This window comes from Neophocaena asiaeorientalis, unplaced genomic scaffold (assembly GCF_003031525.2).
Source record: "Neophocaena asiaeorientalis asiaeorientalis breed wild unplaced genomic scaffold, Neophocaena_asiaeorientalis_V1.1 scaffold689, whole genome shotgun sequence".
Classification (NCBI taxonomy): domain Eukaryota; kingdom Metazoa; phylum Chordata; class Mammalia; order Artiodactyla; family Phocoenidae; genus Neophocaena; species Neophocaena asiaeorientalis.
In genome coordinates, this window is record NW_020175666.1 from 1,671,531 (window position 1) to 1,690,012 (window position 18,482).

Consider the following 18,482-nt stretch of genomic DNA (forward strand, 5'->3'; position numbering starts at 1 on the left):
CTGTATTTGCAGCCACTGCCCAGCTCCACCTCAGATCATCAGGCATAGATTCGCGTAAGAAGTGCACAGCCTAGATCCCTTGCATGTACACTTCACAGTAGGGTTCGCGCTTCTATGAGAATCTTATGCTGCTGCTGATCTGGCAGGAGGTGGAGCTCAGGTGGTAATGCGAGCGATGGGGAGCAGCTGTAAATACAGATGAAGCTTCACTTGCTTGCCCACTGCTCAACTCCTGCTGTGCGGCCTGGTTTCTAACAGGCCACGGTACTGGTCTGAGGCCTGGGGGTTGGGGACGCCTGCTGAAGATGATACAAGAATAGATGTCACAGATCTCTGTCCTATAGAAATAAGACACACATGAAAAAATGAGAGAAATACCAGTTCAGTACAGTAACACTGTGTACATCATGAATGGACAAATAAATCTTAATTTGATATGAGTCTGCAAGCAATTGATTTATTATGGTCTCTGTGCAGTCAAACCTCTCTGCTAATGATACTCTGTATTTGCAGCCACTGCCCAGCTCCACCTCAGATCATCAGGCATAGATTCGCGTAAGAAGTGCACAGCCTAGATCCCTTGCATGTACACTTCACAGTAGGGTTCGCGCTTCTATGAGAATCTTATGCTGCTGCTGATCTGGCAGGAGGTGGAGCTCAGGTGGTAATGCGAGCGATGGGGAGCAGCTGTAAATACAGATGAAGCTTCACTTGCTTGCCCACTGCTCAACTCCTGCTGTGCGGCCTGGTTTCTAACAGGCCACGGTACTGGTCTGAGGCCTGGGGGTTGGGGACGCCTGCTGAAGATGATACAAGAATAGATGTCACAGATCTCTGTCCTATAGAAATAAGACACACATGAAAAAGTGAGAGAAATACCAGTTCAGTACAGTAACACTGTGTACATCATGAATGGACAAATAAATCTTATAGGAATTCTGAGAAAAGGAGGAAACTTTTCAACTAGTAGTTTGGGAAGGGTTGTTGGGAGAGGAGAGAACTGAGCTGGTCTTATAGGATAGGTTGAATTTCCTTAAGTGGAGTGAAGAGGGTATGTGAACAAAAGCTTAGACATGAGGAGGGACACACTGAGCTTAGGGAACAGGAAGAATTCAGCCATGGCTAGAGTTGAGTGTTAGGAAGATGAAGATTTAGAGAAATTTTCAAAAATTAATTTGGGCCAGACTGTAGAAGACCTTGAATTCCAGGAGTAGGAATTTGGATTCCTACTCCTGGAAGTTTGGAGTTGAGGGGAGAAAAAATGCTTTGGGTATATGATACTTAATTCTTGAGTTACTGCTTATGTGATGGACATAAGAAGTTTGGAGTTGAGGGGAGAAAAAATGCTTTGGGTATATGATACTTAATTCTTGAGTTACTGCTTATGTGATGGACATCACTTAATAAGTTATATTCTTGACTTAAAATGCTAGATATTTTTAGTTGTTGGGAACAAGAAATACCGAAGAGCTTGCTTTCTTGGTTGTTAGTCAAATCCAGTGCTTAAAATTAGCTTGTTAGCATCATCTCAGACTTCCTGGTTGGAAGAGTTTTATATCACATAGCAAATACTTGACAGTTGTCTGTTTTTAGAGATGGCAAATCAGGATTTTGCACTGATGGTTAATTTTGTTTATAAATTTCCACCTACTGTAAATTTATGCCCTTATTTACAGGCACACTAAAACTCGGTCCTGTTTTAAAGCTCTGGGTTATCTTGGTCTCACTATCGCATTAGCCCAGCAGCTGTGGGCTGCATTGTTTAACCTGCTGAACTCCATGCTCTTTCTTTATAGAATTGGAAAACTGTCTCTCTCCCAGGGGTGGGGAGGTTGTTCAGTGAGATAAGACAGTTTAAAGAGAATGCTGTAATGTTTGGCACACTATGGAATTATATATTGAGTAAATTTTCTCTCCCTCCTTTCTGACTTTGGAATGGTTGTGAATAGAGGCTTATTGTTTCTTAATTTAAATATAGACTCACGTAACAAAACTTATAAAGAAGTTTGGAAGGCAGTTACTTTTGTAAAGTCTGACTTCGTTGTATAATAACTTGAATTTTTAAAAATGTTGATTTGCCAAGAGAACTTACTGACAATTTAAAAAAGATAAATTTGCAGTTGTTTAATTAGAATCTCCATAAAACGTCAGAACTATTAAAGGACTAAAGTGTTTCTCCCAGGTTATTTCATGAGCTGAAAGCATACTCAGACTGTGGCATTGAAAGGAAATGAAGTCCAGGAGAAATATTCTGAATCAACTGTTTTCTGCATCATGTTGTTAAGGAAATGCAGTTAAACTTTTCTAACTTGACATTGTTTTTTTCTTTCGTTGTTAATCTATGAGTGTTAATGTATGTATAGATTTGTGTAACTCCCACCACAATCAGGAAGCAGAATGGTTCCATCACCCCTCAAAACTCCCTTGTGCTATCTGTTTCTTTAGGGTCACATTCTCTCCCTAACCCCTGGTAACCACGGGTTTGTTTTCCATTTCTTCCCTTACGGACGTATTAGTGAACACTGTCAAATGATAAATATCTTATCAAATATGATAAAATATGAGAAATATCATGTAAGAATGTATACGAAAGTGCTTGGCATATAGAGGCACCAGGACTTAATAAAAATCAGTGTCATATGTAATATTAGGTCAGTAGGTAAAGCTTAACTGGACTCTTCTTTTGAGTTAACTTTGCATAATATTTGATAGCTTTTTTCTCCTTACTCAGAGGCTTTTAGGCTTATTTTGAAAGGCTTTTTGTTCCACATGGTCTTGATTGCTGGAAGTCTCTGTTATCTTTTAACCTCATGTTCCTCACAAGAAACAGTGGGAAATGGTATCGACCTTGAAGGGTTGTTACAGTGATTAAGTGTGATGACATATATAAACATACATCTATAAATACAGTTTTACACCACATGCACACATGTGTGTGTGTGTGTGTGTGTGTATGTACATATCTATGCATGTGACCTGACCCACAGTAGGCGTTCTACCAATTAAAAATATATTTTATAAATAGTACAGTTTACAGAACTTTGGAATAGCTTGGCAAAGGAATGTCATGTCCTCTTGTTATCAGGATTCTCACCCACCCCTCCATCCTCCCAAAAGCTTCTGGAATGGGAAGGTTGATCCTCAAAATATCACCTTTTTGTCTTAATAATTTTTTATAAGTTTTTTTCAGAAATTTATCACCAATTTCTCTGTTTTGCATTGGAGGGGAGAATACTAAGTCTGTTTAACTTTATCTTAATATTTCAGGGTTCATATCACATTATAGCCATTTCATAAAATGTGAGTTTTGAAATTGATGATTGGGGCATATGGGCTGAATCTTTGCTAACCCCAGGGCTTCCTTTTGAACATGTATTCCTAAGCTTCCACTATAGTAGTGTTTTTTTCTGGCCACTTTAATCTTTTACTTAAAAGTAAAGTACACAGCATTCGATATATATAACATCCTAGGCAGTGGGATATAATTGCTTTCTTACAAATTTAATTATTTAATCAAATACAGAAGCAGGTTTAGAATTTTTTGTTCTTGTCCGCAAATCATCACCTACACGCTATCAGTGTGTTTTGTCTCATTACTAGTGTTCAACATATTAATAGAATCAGTAAATTATAAGATTAGAAAGAACCTTTAAAATCTTCTAGTCAGTTAGTTCTTAATTCTGTCTAACCCAAGGCCCCTTTTCATAATAAATATTTTGCAATGCTCTCTTTAGGGTCCAGAAGTGAAATTCATAGTTAATGAACATTTTTACCTACTTAATTAAAATAAACCATTTAAATTACCTAACTGTAATATGAAGGAAAAATAAAAAGAAAATCATTGAAAATATGAGATATGATTATGCTAGAAGACAAAACCGCCCAAAACAAAGAACAACCCAACAGATTTCTAAAATGCTCCTAGGGGGTGGGCTGCCCCGTGGAGAGCCATGAGTTTTCTTATTTCATAAGTAAAGAAAGTAAGGGGTGGGTGTAAAAGGGCAGAAGAGGGTGTGTTGGGTGAGACTTGGTATTACTTTCTCAGAATTACACAAGTGTTGTTAGTAGTAGAGCTCGGACAGGAATTCCAGGTTTTGTGATCTGCCCTGCTGCTCTTGTTATTTAGTGCTTCTGAAGCTACCCTGGATTCTGAAGGAATCCAACTGGCAGTGAGTCCAGGGATGCTACTTTAAGTAATCAGTAGGTACAAAACTTTGTTTCTTGCTTTTTCTGAACACCTACCTGTGCGATGTCACACATTGTCCCCAGCTACTGTCTCCACCTGCCCAGTCTCCATCTCCTCCTCTTCTATCCCTCAGTAAGCACACAAACGAAAAATCAAAACAAAACTTTTCTAGTTTAGCCCCACTACTATTACTAATCAAGGAAGTCTTCTAGGAGAGCATAGAGCCCTCATTAGATGCTTCCAAAGCTTTTATTACAGTATCACTCTTATTTGAATTTTTGATTTCCTTGCTTGATTGTAGGTTCCATGAGAATTTTGTAGTCTACCCTGTGCGCTTGTGTTGAAGGTGAAAGTATTATTTCCAAAATATAGTAATACTGACACTCAGTGAAGATACGCTGTGTTTATCTTCCAGTCTCAACCCTCTCTGATATTCTGGTGTTTCCAGAGGTGCTTGGAATAGAACCCAATATGAAGCACCCCCAGTACTAGTCCAGCTTCCTTTTTACTTTCATCCCATTAACTCCCTTAATTTCTTGGAGGAAACATTGTCCCCTGTAATTTTTAGACTGTTGCTTCTGAATTTTACCAGTTATGAAGAATTCTGTCTTAGCTTAACTTTTGATACTTTTGACTTTAGCCTTATACACTGAATTCTTTTCTTAATGAAGATTCCAGGTAATCAAGATCAAAGATCAATTAATGAAGAACTAATACTTCTGTGGTGTTTTGTTAAACATGTGAAAGACATTTTACTCTTTTGTAAATAGTTTTGTTTTAGGTAGAGTGTAATTTACTCTCTTGTGTAGCTGTCTCACTTTGTACTTTTTTCCTCTTGTATTTTTGGACTTCGTGTTTTTGCTTAAGTACAACAATTCCATTTCTTATTGTTGACTTCCTGAATATGTGTAGTGAAACTTTCTTTACATTCAGCAGCCATGCCTCATTAATTTAAACCTGGCTTTGCTTTGTTGGTCTCATGGTCACTTTGTTTCCTCTTTATCTTAATGTGTTGTCAACCATACTCCTCACAACCCCATTTCAGTGCTGCTAACTTAGGGTGCTCATGTTAGTAAATACCATCACTTTGATACTATTTTGGAGACTCTGGGTGTTTTTCTCCGACCCCTCCATGGATTCCTCTTTCTTTTGTAGTCTGGCATTCGTGCTATACAAATATAACATGGTTTAATTGGAAAGAGCACAGGCTTAGGAGTTAAATGGATGCAAGTTTAAAATCCTAGCTCTGTGACCTGTCAACTGTATAGTCTGGGAATATTTGAATGCTTCTGAGGTCACTTTCTTCAACTGTAAGATGGGTGTACTTTTACCCATTTTTCAGAGTTGTGAGATTAGGAATATTGTATGTAAAGTACTTTATACAGTCTTTCTTTCTCTCCCATGTCTCTTAACAGTCTCTGAAAAGAGAGGCAGAGTAAACTAGAGGGAGACAGACTGAGAATGAGAAGTCCTGGCCAGCTCTGCCCTTCTATCTCAAAAATTATGTGTTTGTGATGGACTTTATGTGAAGATCACCCGAGGAGTAAGCAAACCACCAGGCAGTCTCACTGAATCTGGGTCTTTATTGCCTCATCTGGAATATGAAGGGTTTGCCTGGGCCACTGGTTTCAAATGATGTCTTTAACATCCCTTAGGACAGAGAGGTCTAGGCAAAGGAGGCGCTGGGGCTGGGGCTGGGGCCAGTCCTTAAGTAGAGCTCTTCTCTGGTTCTGTTTTACATATGAGACTTCTTGGTGAGATTTTTGAATGAAGGATTCAAAAAGTTGGCAAACTGGTGGACTAAATTATCTCTAAAGCCTCTTTCAGTTCTGACTTCCCATGATAGGTGATTTTATAGACAGTGTGGTTTTTAAATTGAACTTTCAGATATGTCTTTCATAATATTTTATGCATTATACTGTAACTGTGCCCTCAGTGTAGAAAGCCAAACTCTTGATAGCGATTGTTTGCAGCAAAGTAAGCGTTTATTGCAGGGTACCAAGCAAAGGGAATGGGAGACAAGTCTGAGATCCACTCCCTTGTGGTCTTTGAGTTAGGGATGTTTTAACGGGGATGAACAAAGAAACTGGGATTAATCATCATCTTGTGACATTTCTTAAGTGTGGTTTTGGGGGTCAGGATGTCTCTGATGTACGATTCTCTGGCCAGGTGTTCTCATCTGTAGAAACAACCTGAGTGTACGTTAATGATGATACCTACAACAGCCATTTTAGTACATTAATGGTGTTATCGACGACAGCAGTCTTAGTCATCTAACTCTGGGTGATTAGTGTTCAGTTAGCACAGGATTGAGGTCAGGGGGAGCAAGAAAGGGATTGAGGTCAGGGGAGACAAGCAAGTGAATACAATTTTGGATAGAGAGATTAATCATAAACTTGTTAGGGAAACTTAGTTTTAGGGGGCCTTGGTTTCAATACTATTCTGAAAACTACCTCCTCTTGTCTATCAAATAGAGTAGTTACATTTGTAACCCGTGTCCCCTGCATTGGCAGGCAGACTCTCAACCACTGCACCACCAGGGAAGCCCTGTAAATAACTTTTAAAGTCCTATAAATATCAGTTGCCATTCTTAAGTCTTCATGAGCTTTTGTGACCAAATGAAATCTTTTTATTGGCATTCTTACTAATTTCTCCACCTATGTTTTTATTTACTAATGGTAAGAAAATGCTACATGAAACACTTTAAAATACATGGAAAGAGTTCTAGGATTATTTTCCATCCGTTATTTATTTTGATTTTTGCAAGTTTAGGAGGAATAAAGGTCACAGAAGTAAAGTTTTAATAGCAAAGCAGATATTCCAGATATTAACGCTGTTATTATTTGCGTAAAATACACTTTTACACATGAACCAAAACTTAGTCATTGTCTTTCAGAATAAGTCAGAAAAAAACATTTTGTGCGTTTGTAGCATTCACCCAGAATTCCATGATGTTTATGAATAAAAGCAGTTAATGGATTTCAGTCTGAAATACTTTGAATCAAAAATTATTTTTCATTCATTCATATTGTGAGGTATTAAATAAAAATGACATTTCAGATATTTTTAAGACAAGGCCTACTACAAATAAATACAAATAAAATAATTATGGTCTGTAATATTTCTGCCTTTGCCTACAACACTTGGTTGGTTTTTCTGACTTCTTGAAGTTTTTTTCTAGAATAGTGGCTATATATGATTTATCCTTGGTTCTGCCTCCTTGTCTAGATACTTGTGTTTCATGAAAGAAAATTACGTAGTGTAGTTTCTTAAGAGTTAACGTCTCTAGGATTCCTTTTAACAGAAGACCATTTTAGACTGTGGTTCAACTATTTCTCTACATCAGTAGTGTCTAACTTTCTTTGAGTTACAAACCCCTCTGATAAAAGTTAGGGATTCTCTCCACAGGGGAAAATATGTATATATATTATATATATACATATACTTATAAATAACTTAGCCTGCAATTTTAGGGGGTTTATGAACCCTTGAATACATTCTGTGAACCTATGGGTAAACTACCCTTTGCTGTGTGAAGAATAGATGGTAAATATTTTCATTTGCTTTTATCTATTATAAGAAAAAATACTATGAATGATAGTTGACTTTATTTTATTTGACAAAATGGTGGCATTTTCACTCAATTTGTATTAATCTGTAGCTTAGAAGTCTTTTTTTAAAGGTAATGACATAACTGTAGATTTTAGAAATAATGTGATCAAGTTGTTTTGTGGTATGAAACAGGGAGAAAAACATTGTATTCCTTGTCCAGTCAAATCACTTGATAGATGTTGCCCTGTAACAGTGGTATTTTATGGCTTCCAGTGAATACCAGTAAGTTATATTAGAAAAAAACCCCAAAACGATTGATTCAGAATATCAGCTTTTTCATATATGGAAAACATGGGGCCAGTATCTTTAATATTGTATAATTCATATTTTATACTTCTCATTGGTGGTTAACTCTACCTTCAATGCTTTGTTTGTGAGGCACCCTGTCCAGTCCCTTAATATAAGAAATTCTGGCTCTTGATTTTTCCCTTTGAAATAAATGTTGTTGAGATTTTTAAAAAACTATGTAAAAGTAATACTCTTTGTCCACAATTTGGAAAAAAATCAACCATAGTCTCACTATGCAGGGACAGTCATTGGTAACATTTTGATGTATTTCTGTCTGGTCTTTTTTCTGTTCTGTGATTTCATTCTGTCTGCATTTTGGTCCCCTTTGTTCTCTGGCTTCACTTGTATATACTCTTGTTTCTAATTTCTGAGGTGGCAGTTAGCCTCACAATTTCTCTTTTCCTTCAGCATTCATGAGCTCCAGGGTAGAGTTGGTTAGAGTTATTCATGTCTTGGTAATGTCTCAGCTAATTAACTGTTTTATTTTGAGATATAATTCACATACCATACAATTCAGCCATTTAAAGTGTACAAGGCACAGTGGCTTTTAGACTGTTCAGAGTTGTGTAGCCATTACCACTGTCCAATTTTAGAACTTTTTTTTAACCCCAAAACGCACTTCATACTCATTAGCAGTCACCCCGTCCACCTGCCTTGAGCCCCAAAGAACCACTAATCTACTTTCTGTCTCTATAGATTTGCCTATTCTGGACACATAAATGAAATCATAGACTGTGTGGACTTTTGTGGCTGGCTTCTTTCACCTGGCATGAGTTTTCAAAGTCCATCTGTGTTGCAGCATGTATCAAGTACTTCATTCCTTTGTTTGTTGAATGATATCCACTGATGTTTATACCACTTTTGTTTACCCACTTATCAGATGAAGGAGATTTGGGTTGTTTCCACTTTTTGACTTACGAATTGTGCTTCTATGAACATTCCTGTATGTTTTTGTGTGGACATATATTTTTATTTCACTTAGGTATATATATATCTAGGAGTGGAATTGCTGGGTTATATGGAACCCTATAGTTAACATTTTGAAGACTATAGTAAGTAATTTGAACAGGGAGGGTAGTCTCTTGAATAACAGGTAAGAGGTATAATAGAGTTATACTAACCCGCCTTTCTGAAATGATTTCATATAGTTATGTTCCACTCAGTGTGGGTGTGTGTGGTTTTAACTTGTACATCTTACAAGGAAGCCTTGTGTAATAACAGGAAATAGTTGAAATATAGTGAGTGTGCTTGCCATTTATGCAGAAAAATATTGGTGTCGTTTTCATTTTTAAAAATATGCTTGCTGTTAATAATTCATATTGTTTGAAACAATTTCAGAGAAAGAAAACCCAAAAGAAATCCTGAGACTTTGGAAAACCTTCCTTATGCCTAACCAGTCCGTGTGCAGTGTGCATCATAAAGAATAATGTCAAGAAGTCGGCCTCTTTGTCGTTTTTGTCCTAGCTTGACAGAGTACTGTTCTTCCTCCAGGCCCAGGCCTGTTTGCATGTTGATTCCTCCTGCATGTTTTAAGTGCTTGCCTTAGACCTCTAGGATCCCTTTCTAATGGGAAGAACGCTGAGCTGGTAACTGGAGATGGGAGGTCTTCACCTAGTTCCGTCATCACTGGGTGTGCCACTGTGAGCAGAGTCAGGTCCCTCAGCTTTTCTGCTTCTCACTTTCTTCATTTGTGTAATGAGACAGTCATCTGTGAAACCAAAAGTTGTTTAAAGCTTGGTGATTTTTTTTTAAATTTACCATTTTATTTATTTTATTACAATTTTTGGCCATGTCATGCGGCTTGAGGGATCTTAATTCCCTGACCAGGGATTGAACCTGGGCCATGGCAGTGAAAGCACTGAGTCCTGACCACTGAACTGCCAGGGAATTCCCAAAGCTCAGTGATCTTAATTCTAGCTCTAGACTTTTAAGGTTTTACAAACTCATTGTCACACTTACTGATTTTTCATGAATTTGGCATTTTAATATATACTTCCTTGTATTGCCTTCCTCTCTTCTTACTTTTAAAATTCATTCTTCCCTCTCCATCTAGATGATCTGTCCTAGGAGGGCAAAGACTCTGTTAACAGTAACAAAGAATAGTCTTTGTAATACCTTGCCCGAAGATGGTTACTGTTTGCTAGTGCAAATATTGTGAGTTTTCAGTGACTGCAGAATGACTCTAATTGGTCATATTCTCTGTTTAAATGAGATGATTGAAAAAACTTGGTAAATTTAGGTAGATATTTTAACTTTTTTCTCTCTTTTAAAGAGTATGCTTTGACTAAAGTAGGCATCGGTATAGTCAGAAATGAAAATTCTGTTTTTGGTAACTTTAATAACCTTTCTGCTAGAACTTTATCCTTATGAGACTTATATATGTATATATTATTCATGGCCTCATATTTTGTATATAAGAAGAGTGTCAGTAAACTTGCTTGCCTTCTGATAGTCTATGTACCTCCATCACTTAGTACTTTACTTAGACATTTTACTGTCTAGCTGTGTGTCTCTTGAAGGAAAAACCAAAACATGAGCTTAAACTTCAAGTTAATGGAGGTGAGTGCTGTAAAGTAAATTGAATGGTTGTTTTGAGTGACCTTTGTTAGGCCAAGGATTCTTAAGGGTGCCAGTGTAGTTTTAGTTTATCTAGGGTGCTTTATCATTCCTATCTCAGTGTATGTTTTGAGTGGTTTTCAATTTGTCTGTAAAAATTTACTTTTAGTTTAAAGTATGGCAAAGAATAATTTGGCTAAGAGGTATGGGTTATTTCTACCTCATCATTTAATCATTTAAAAAATATATATTTATTTATTCAGCTGCGGTGGGTCTTAGTTGGCGGCACGCAGGATCTTTGTTGCCATGTGTGAGATCTTCATTGCGGCACACGGGATTTAGTTCCCTGACCAGGGATTGAACCCAGCCCCGAGTATTGGGAGTGTGGAGTCTTAACCGCTGGACCACCAGAGAAGTCCCCATTTAATCATTTTTACTCTGATTATGGGATCATGGAACAACTGGCATTAGTAAGCTGACTCTTTTGGCTGTGCCTAAGCTGCTGCTTTTTTCCTTTCTCTTTCCCTCCCTCCCTTTTTTTCCTTCCTGTTTTCCTTTTACTATGTAAGTGGAAATGTTCACTTTTTAAAACATTATATCAATAGAAAGGCCTATTCCTTTTTGACCACCATCCTTAGTTGCAGCCTCTTCTGTCTTCACTTAAGCAACCATAATAACATTGGCATGTATCATTCTAGACAGATTTATGTGTATTTACATTTATTTATATAAGCCATATAGCATAGGGTTTTTGGGGGGGAATGTGGTCCCCCCTTCCAAAAATGGTATCATATTCTTTTTCACTTAGCAATACCTCTTGGAGAGCTGTTCATTTTTAAAAATATAGCTCATTCTTTCCAGCTGGGTAGTATTTCATAATGCTGAAAGTACCACGATTTAGCCCTTTCCTCATCAGTGGACATCCACGTTTCTGATTTCTGTTGTTGTCATTACAGACAAGGCTACAATGAAACATCTTTGTACTTACAATTGAGTATTTCTCAGGGGTAGATACTGAGAAAGCATTCCTGATGGTAGGCGTTCAAAATTATAATAGCTACTTATCTGTTTGCCCCCTAAAGTTTATACTCCCCTCCAGCTATGAAGACAAAGATACTATCAAATGATTTTTAGAATATCAAAGGCAAGACTTAGACGATTTTGTCAGTCTTTGAGAAGAAATGGTGCTTTGTTGTTTCACTTTTGCATTTTCCAGAAAATAGTGAGGTTGAACTTTGTTTATTGGCTTGACCATTTGTATTTTCTTCCTATAAACTGCGTATATTGAATTGGATTACTTATAAAGTATCCAGTTTAAATGATAGCTTTGGGGGTAAATATTGTTGAAATATACATATAGAAAAGTGCATAAACCACAAATATACAACAGCTCAGTGAATTTTCATAAAGTGAATACGCCATGTGTAACGAGCATCCAAATAAGAAACAGAGTGTTGTCAAAGCCCTCGAAGCCCCCTGGTGCCCCTTGCAGTTACTCTTCCTGCTCTGCACCTCCCAGGATAACTATTACCCTTCTAATATTATAAATTAGTTTCTATGCTTTTGAATGTTAGATAAATAGAATTATACAGTATATACTCTCTGCTTCTTTCTCAGTGTTAACTTTTGAATACATTTTAAGTAAAAGAATTGTATCAGTGTAGAGATCTGTGAATATTTATACAGATAATTTCTTCTCTCACTAAACTTCAATAGATAAGTAGTGTCATTTTATATAACCCCAAATGTCTGTGTACAGTTCTAAGAACTCAGGGTAGACTCCCCCACCAGGGAATTAACAGACTTGTTTACTGAATTCCAGTTGATAGTTGAAAGTTCTTTCTTCATTTTTGGGTAGAGCTAAGGTTTGACTGTATTCTGCTCTTTAGCTGTCCTGTTGTGTTTTGTCAGAATTTGTAAACTGGTTTTATTTCTTCTGAGTGCTCTGTAACTAGAATGCTGCTTAACCTTTTACTTTCTTTCTGTATCTGGGAAAGTATTATTCTCTTGTGCTGCTTCAGGAAGAATGAAACCATATAGTTTGTCCCTTTCCTGTTATTGTCTGTTGGTTTCCCAGACAGGTGCCAGAGCACCTTTAAACATTTTCCTTTTAGCTTCCCCTGGTTGCATTATAAGTGCTTAATTGATAAGCAGAGGTGTTTTAAGTTCTGTCTTTTTGGTTTATTTTTTGTTACTTGTTTCTTTTGGTGATTTGCTTGTAAAGGAGTATACTTTTTTGTCTTCAGAATACCTAGAACATAAACTGTTAAATACAAATTTCTAGTGGTTTCCTGACACTGTGCTTTAGTAGAGACCTAGTTTCTTTTGTTTTTTTTTAATTAGTAAAATGTGTAAACATAAATAAGGTCACTATAGGTGACAATGTTTAAATTTATTTATTTGTTTATATCTGGCTGCTTTGGGTCTTTGTTGCTGTGCACAGGCTTTCTCTAGTTGTGGTGAGTGGGGACTACTCTTCGTTGCGGTACCCGGGCTTCTCACTGTGGTGGCTTCTCTTGTTGTGGAGCACGGGCTCTAGGCGCACGGGCTTCAGTAGTTGTGGTTCACGGGCTTAGTTGCTCCGCGGCATGTGGGATCTTCATGGATCAGGGATCGAACCCGTGTCCCCTGCATTCGCAGGGGGATTCTTAACCACTGGGACACAGGGAAGTCCTGAATTTATTTTTAATTAATAGTCTGCTTCCTAAAAGAATTTAAAGTGATTTACAATGAAAGACATATGGCAATAATGCCAATAAGAATAAAAATATAAGATTGTAAGAGGAGAAACAGATAATAATAACCATAATCTTTGCTTCTAAAATTGGATGTTAAATTTAGCTTTGAGCCTCTGTCTTTCGGGACTTGAAAGGAAAACAAATACAGTTGTCATTGGGAAATAAAGAAGCACACCATTTCATCCGTCGACAGATGTGTTTATGTTATTAAATTCCAAAAAATGAAGACATGTTCATTAAAATCAGGTCATGCAAATTAACATGCATCCAGGGATTTAAAAATGTATTGGTGGATTTAAAAGAAATTAATCAGCTTATAAACATTTCACTTATGTTTGCGAAAAAACTAAATCAGTGCAATTGTATAAGTGAAGTATTCACCTAGTTTACAAAATTAGAGCGTAAAGAGCATTTGCTTAAACTATTTAAATAGTTAACAGTTAATTTCTTTCAGTTTGTGGAATAATCTCAGTAATCAGGCTATGATTGTTTTAGCTGACTGTTAAAACGTTTTCATTTTCATTGTGAAGTGATATTTTGCAATAGCTATTATTATATATCTTATACATGCAGTGATTGACATTAGTGTTCATGCTCTCATCTTATGTATTTGATTTTGTCACTTGAATCAGGATCAACATGTTGCTTATTTATTTTGGAGCAGTCTTAGAAAAATTATAAACTTGTCCCATTTATTTGTCTCCACTGATTCCCAAGGACTGCTTTTTCTGGCAGAGTATTTGATTAGGGATTATAACAAAGAGAGATCATCCTAACCTGAAATAATGTGTTCTTAAAATTTTTATAATTAAGATATCTTTAATTGTAAATTATATGTTTATTCTTTATAAAATTAGGTAATATAGAAATACATGAATTAACAAGTGAAAGCTGTGTTTTTTCCATTTCTACCTAGGATGGTAATCCCTAACACCGTTCTTGTTGCTGTTGCTAATGTAGCATATAATTAGAAGAGTGTATGATATACAGTGTGTGTGCAGATTGGCAAAAATTGCCGCGGATAGAATAGTCCAAAAGTCATTGTTGGTGAACATATAAATAGCCACCATACTTAAGAAATAGAATATTACCGGTACCTTTAGAAGCCTCCTGTGTGCCCCACCATGACAGCTAGTATCCTTTTATGTTGATTGTTCTTTTTCTTTAAAATTTTACCTATCTATGTATCCCTATACAATTTATTTATTTATTTATTGAGAACTTGAGAAGTCAGCGTAATTTATCAAACACTGCCATCAAACACTGCTGCCATCAGATAGATGAAGGCTTCTTCAGGTACAGAGTCTCTGGGTGATAGTCAGACCTCAGCTTCCCAGAGGATTCACCAGATAGATCCTTTTTTAGGGGAAGGCAGTGGGCAGGTTCATGCATAAATAAGTCCTGGAAAACTACTGTGGAGGGCTCACCACAGTCAGGACTCTGCAGGTGTTGACTCTCGGGTAGGAATAATGCTTCTAAATTCACCATGCCCTCCCACCACCTCTCAGGAGTAGGTCAGAGCAGAGTACTTAGGATAGATAAAATGAGTGTCATCAGCTGATCTGGCAGCTGTGTATGGAAGAGAGAACAGGAATTTTACTAGCACATGTTCAAGAAGCCAAGTACAGATTAGAATCTGTGCCAGCTTTACCTGGGCATTCTGTTCTTGGCTCAGAAAAAGATGGTTTGTTTAGCAGCAAGGATTTTGATGATACAGCTTTCAAAGAGTCTTTCTCTTGAGTCACCCTCCCCCAGTTTGTTTAGATTGGATGCCTTCTCTGTTTCATGCATGACTGTCACCCTGGGATCTCCCTTCATGATCATTTTGGAGGTTCTCACATGTGTTGGATCTCTTGTTTCCTGTATTTCAAGTCTCCCTCAGTCTTGTTTCCTCTTTTGTTTTAGCAGAGCCCATTTTCCAATAGCTTCTTGAAAAAAGATTGTATGGGAGGTAACTTTGAGACCTTGCGATAGTGTTTTTACTATCCTTATACTTGATTGAAAGAGTGACTGGATGGAATAATTTTCTTGAGAATTTTGTAGGCATTGTTCTGTTTTCATCTTGCTTCTGGTATTGCTGCCGAGTCCAAATCCAGTCTAATTTTTGATCCTTTACATGTGACCCATTTTCATCCCCTCCAGAGGTTTTGCAGAATGTCCATCATTTCCTGTGTTCGGAAAGTTACAGCGACGTGCCCTGGTGAGCATTTGTTTTCATCCATTATCCTAGCTTTCAGTAGGCTCTGTTAATGTGGAGTGTCATGTCCTCCTGTTCTGGGGAGTTTCTATGAATTATTTTGTTGCTGATTTCCTCCCCTCCAGTTTCTCACTACTTTCTTTTTGAGGCTTATACGATTTGCCTATGAGACCTCTGTCTTGGTCCTCTAATATTCTTTCTACTTTCCATCTCTTCATCTTCTGCTTGACTTTTGGGGGGATTTCTTCAGCTTTATTGTCTGACTCTTCTGTTGAGTGTTTCATTTTTGCTAATGTTTTTACTAAACATTTGCTGTGTTTTAAACTTACAGTAGCTCTCATTCTCTGAATTCTCTGAATGTTTCCATTCTTCATTTTATAATTTTTTTCCCCACAAGTACCTACCAGATGCAGTATTTCTTGTCTTTCTGAAAATGTTAAAGATAGTTTTTTTCTCCCTGAATAGTTTCTTTCAAGTATACTTTTTTCTGTTTATTTTGGTGTCTAATGTCATGTTAAAGTGTTTTCCTCAGATGTCTCATAATCTACGCACAGTAAAAAATAGGGGACTTACAAAGAAGCTTGCATACTCGTGAGGGTTATATGAACTTTGGGCTTCACTGCAGGGTGATTAGCTGGAATTTTTATTACAGCTAATAAAAAGGGAACCACCAGTGTTTCTATGTTTTCATCTTTCCTCATGGTCTGGTCAGACTCCTCAGAGAAGTGTGCTCCAGTAAGTCAGCATAGAGCTGTGCTATTCATATTCAATACAGTAGCCACGTGTGGCTATTTAAATTTTTTATTTGTTTTTTGTTTTGTCTTGTTTTATTTATTTATTTTACATCTTTATTGGAGTATAATTGCTTTACAATGGTGTGTTAGTTTCTGCTTTATAACAAAGTGAATCAGTTATACATATACATATGTTCCCATATCTCTTCCCTCTTGCGTCTCCCTCCCTCCCACCCTCCCTATCCCACCCCTCCAGGTGGTCACAAAGCACAGAGCTGATCTCCCTGTGCTCTGCGGCTGCTTCCCACTAGCTATCTGTTTTACGTTTGGTAGTGTATATATGTCCATGCCTCTCTCCCGCTTTGTCACAGCTTACCCTTCCCCCTCCCCATATCCTCAAGTCCATTCTCTAGTAGGTCTGTGTCTTTATTCCTGTCTTACCCCTAGGTTCTTCATGACATTTTTTTTTCTTAAATTCCATATATATGTGTTAGCATACGGTATTTGTCTTTCTCTTTCTGACTTACTTCACTCTGTATGACAGACTCTAGGTCTATCCACCTCATTACAAATAGCTCAATTTCGTTTCTTTTTATGGCTGAGTAGTATTCCATTGTATATATGTGCCACATCTTCTTTATCCATTCATCTGATGATGGACACTTAGGTTGTTTCCATCTCCGGGCTATTGTAAATAGAGCTGCAGTGAACATTTTGGTACATGACTCTTTTTGAATTTTGGTTTTCTCAGGGTATATGCCCAGTAGTGGGATTGCTGGGTCCTATGGTAGTTCTGTTTTTAGTTTTTTAAGGAACCTCCATACTGTTCTCCATAGTGGCTGTACCAGTTCACATTCCCACCAGCAGTCCAAGAGTGTTCCCTTTTCTCCACACCCTCTCCAGCATTTAAATTTAAATACCATTAATTTAATAATTCAGTTCTCCAGTTGAACTAGCCAAATTTCAAGGGCTCAGTGGCCACATGTAGTTAATGGCAGCCATGTTGGACAGCACAGCTATTGAACATTTCCATCATTGCAGAAAGGTTTATTGGAGTGCACTGGAGTAGGACTAAAATCTTGTTGCAGTCATTTGAAAGCTCAGTGAGGGAAGACTTTGTGGGGTCTCAGCATTCATGATTCAGTAGGTATATGGTTACTTAACCCCACAGAGCAGTTACTGCCCTCAGCTGTGTGTCCCCACAGCCCAGAAACTCTGTTTTACTTTCTCCAGATAAGACAAAGGCTGAAACAATATGCTTAACTCTTCATATTACTTTTATTACTATATACTTTTTGGCCTTTAAGTCTTACCGGTCCCAGTTCTGGATTCTCCATTGCATTTTCCAGGAATGCCTCTGGTAATAGGTTTTTTTTTTTTTTTTTTTTTTTTTTTTTGCGGTATGCGGGCCTCTCACTGTTGTGGCCTCTCCCGTTGCGGAGCACAGGCTCCGGACGCGCAGGCTCAGCGGCCATGGCTCACGGGCCCAGCCGCTCCGCGGCATGTGGGATCTTCCCGGACCGGGGCACGAACCCGTGTCCCCTGCATCGGCAGGCGGACTCTCAAGCACTGCGCCACCAGGGAAGCCCGGTAATAGGTTCTTTATCTCACCTCTCTCAGTATAAACAGTGTTAGGGACTTTTCATTAAGTGAACCAAGTCCCATAGTTCTTCACCTGTAAATACCACTGATATAATTAATGTATTATTTTTGAGGCTTTTGTTTAAATTGGAGGAGAGTGTTTTATAAAGTGACTATTTTAGGACACATTTGACATTATCAAGGTTTATAGCAAGGTCTTTTTTTTTTTTTGCGGTATGCGGGCCTCTCACTGTTGTGGCCTCTCCCGTTGCGGAGCACAGGCTCCGGACGCGCAGGCTCAGTGGCCATGGCTCACGGGCCCAGCCACTCCGCGGCATGTGGGATCCTCCCGGACCGGGGCCCGAACCCGTGTCCCCTGCATCGGCAGGCGGACTCTCAACCACTGCGCCACCAGGGAAGCCCTATAGCAAGGTCTTTTAATAATAAAACCTCCAATTTATAAATCCACTATGGTACATGTGCGATAAGTAGAACAGAGTAAAGGCCCATTGAGATTGGGATACTGGATAGTTGGCCAGATTATTACTACCTAAATGATTTGTGTTTTTTTTTTTTTTTTTTTTTTCCCC

At 37.8% G+C, this 18,482-nt stretch overlaps 1 protein-coding gene across 4 annotated transcripts in view; it reads left to right on the top strand.

Moving 5' to 3' along the window:
- The window catches only part of LCLAT1 (lysocardiolipin acyltransferase 1), a 192,325-nt gene that overhangs the window by 36,195 nt on the left and 137,648 nt on the right, over positions 1-18,482 (top strand). Inside the window, exon 2 of one of the 4 annotated variants that reach the window (XM_024731526.1) lies at positions 15,523-15,580. The exons of 2 other annotated variants lie outside the window; for them this stretch is intronic. The gene's annotated coding sequence lies outside the window, so the exon portion shown is untranslated. Of the gene's footprint in view, positions 1-15,271; positions 15,581-18,482 lie in introns of those variants that run through there. One more of the 4 variants, XM_024731525.1, reaches the window with a different exon arrangement.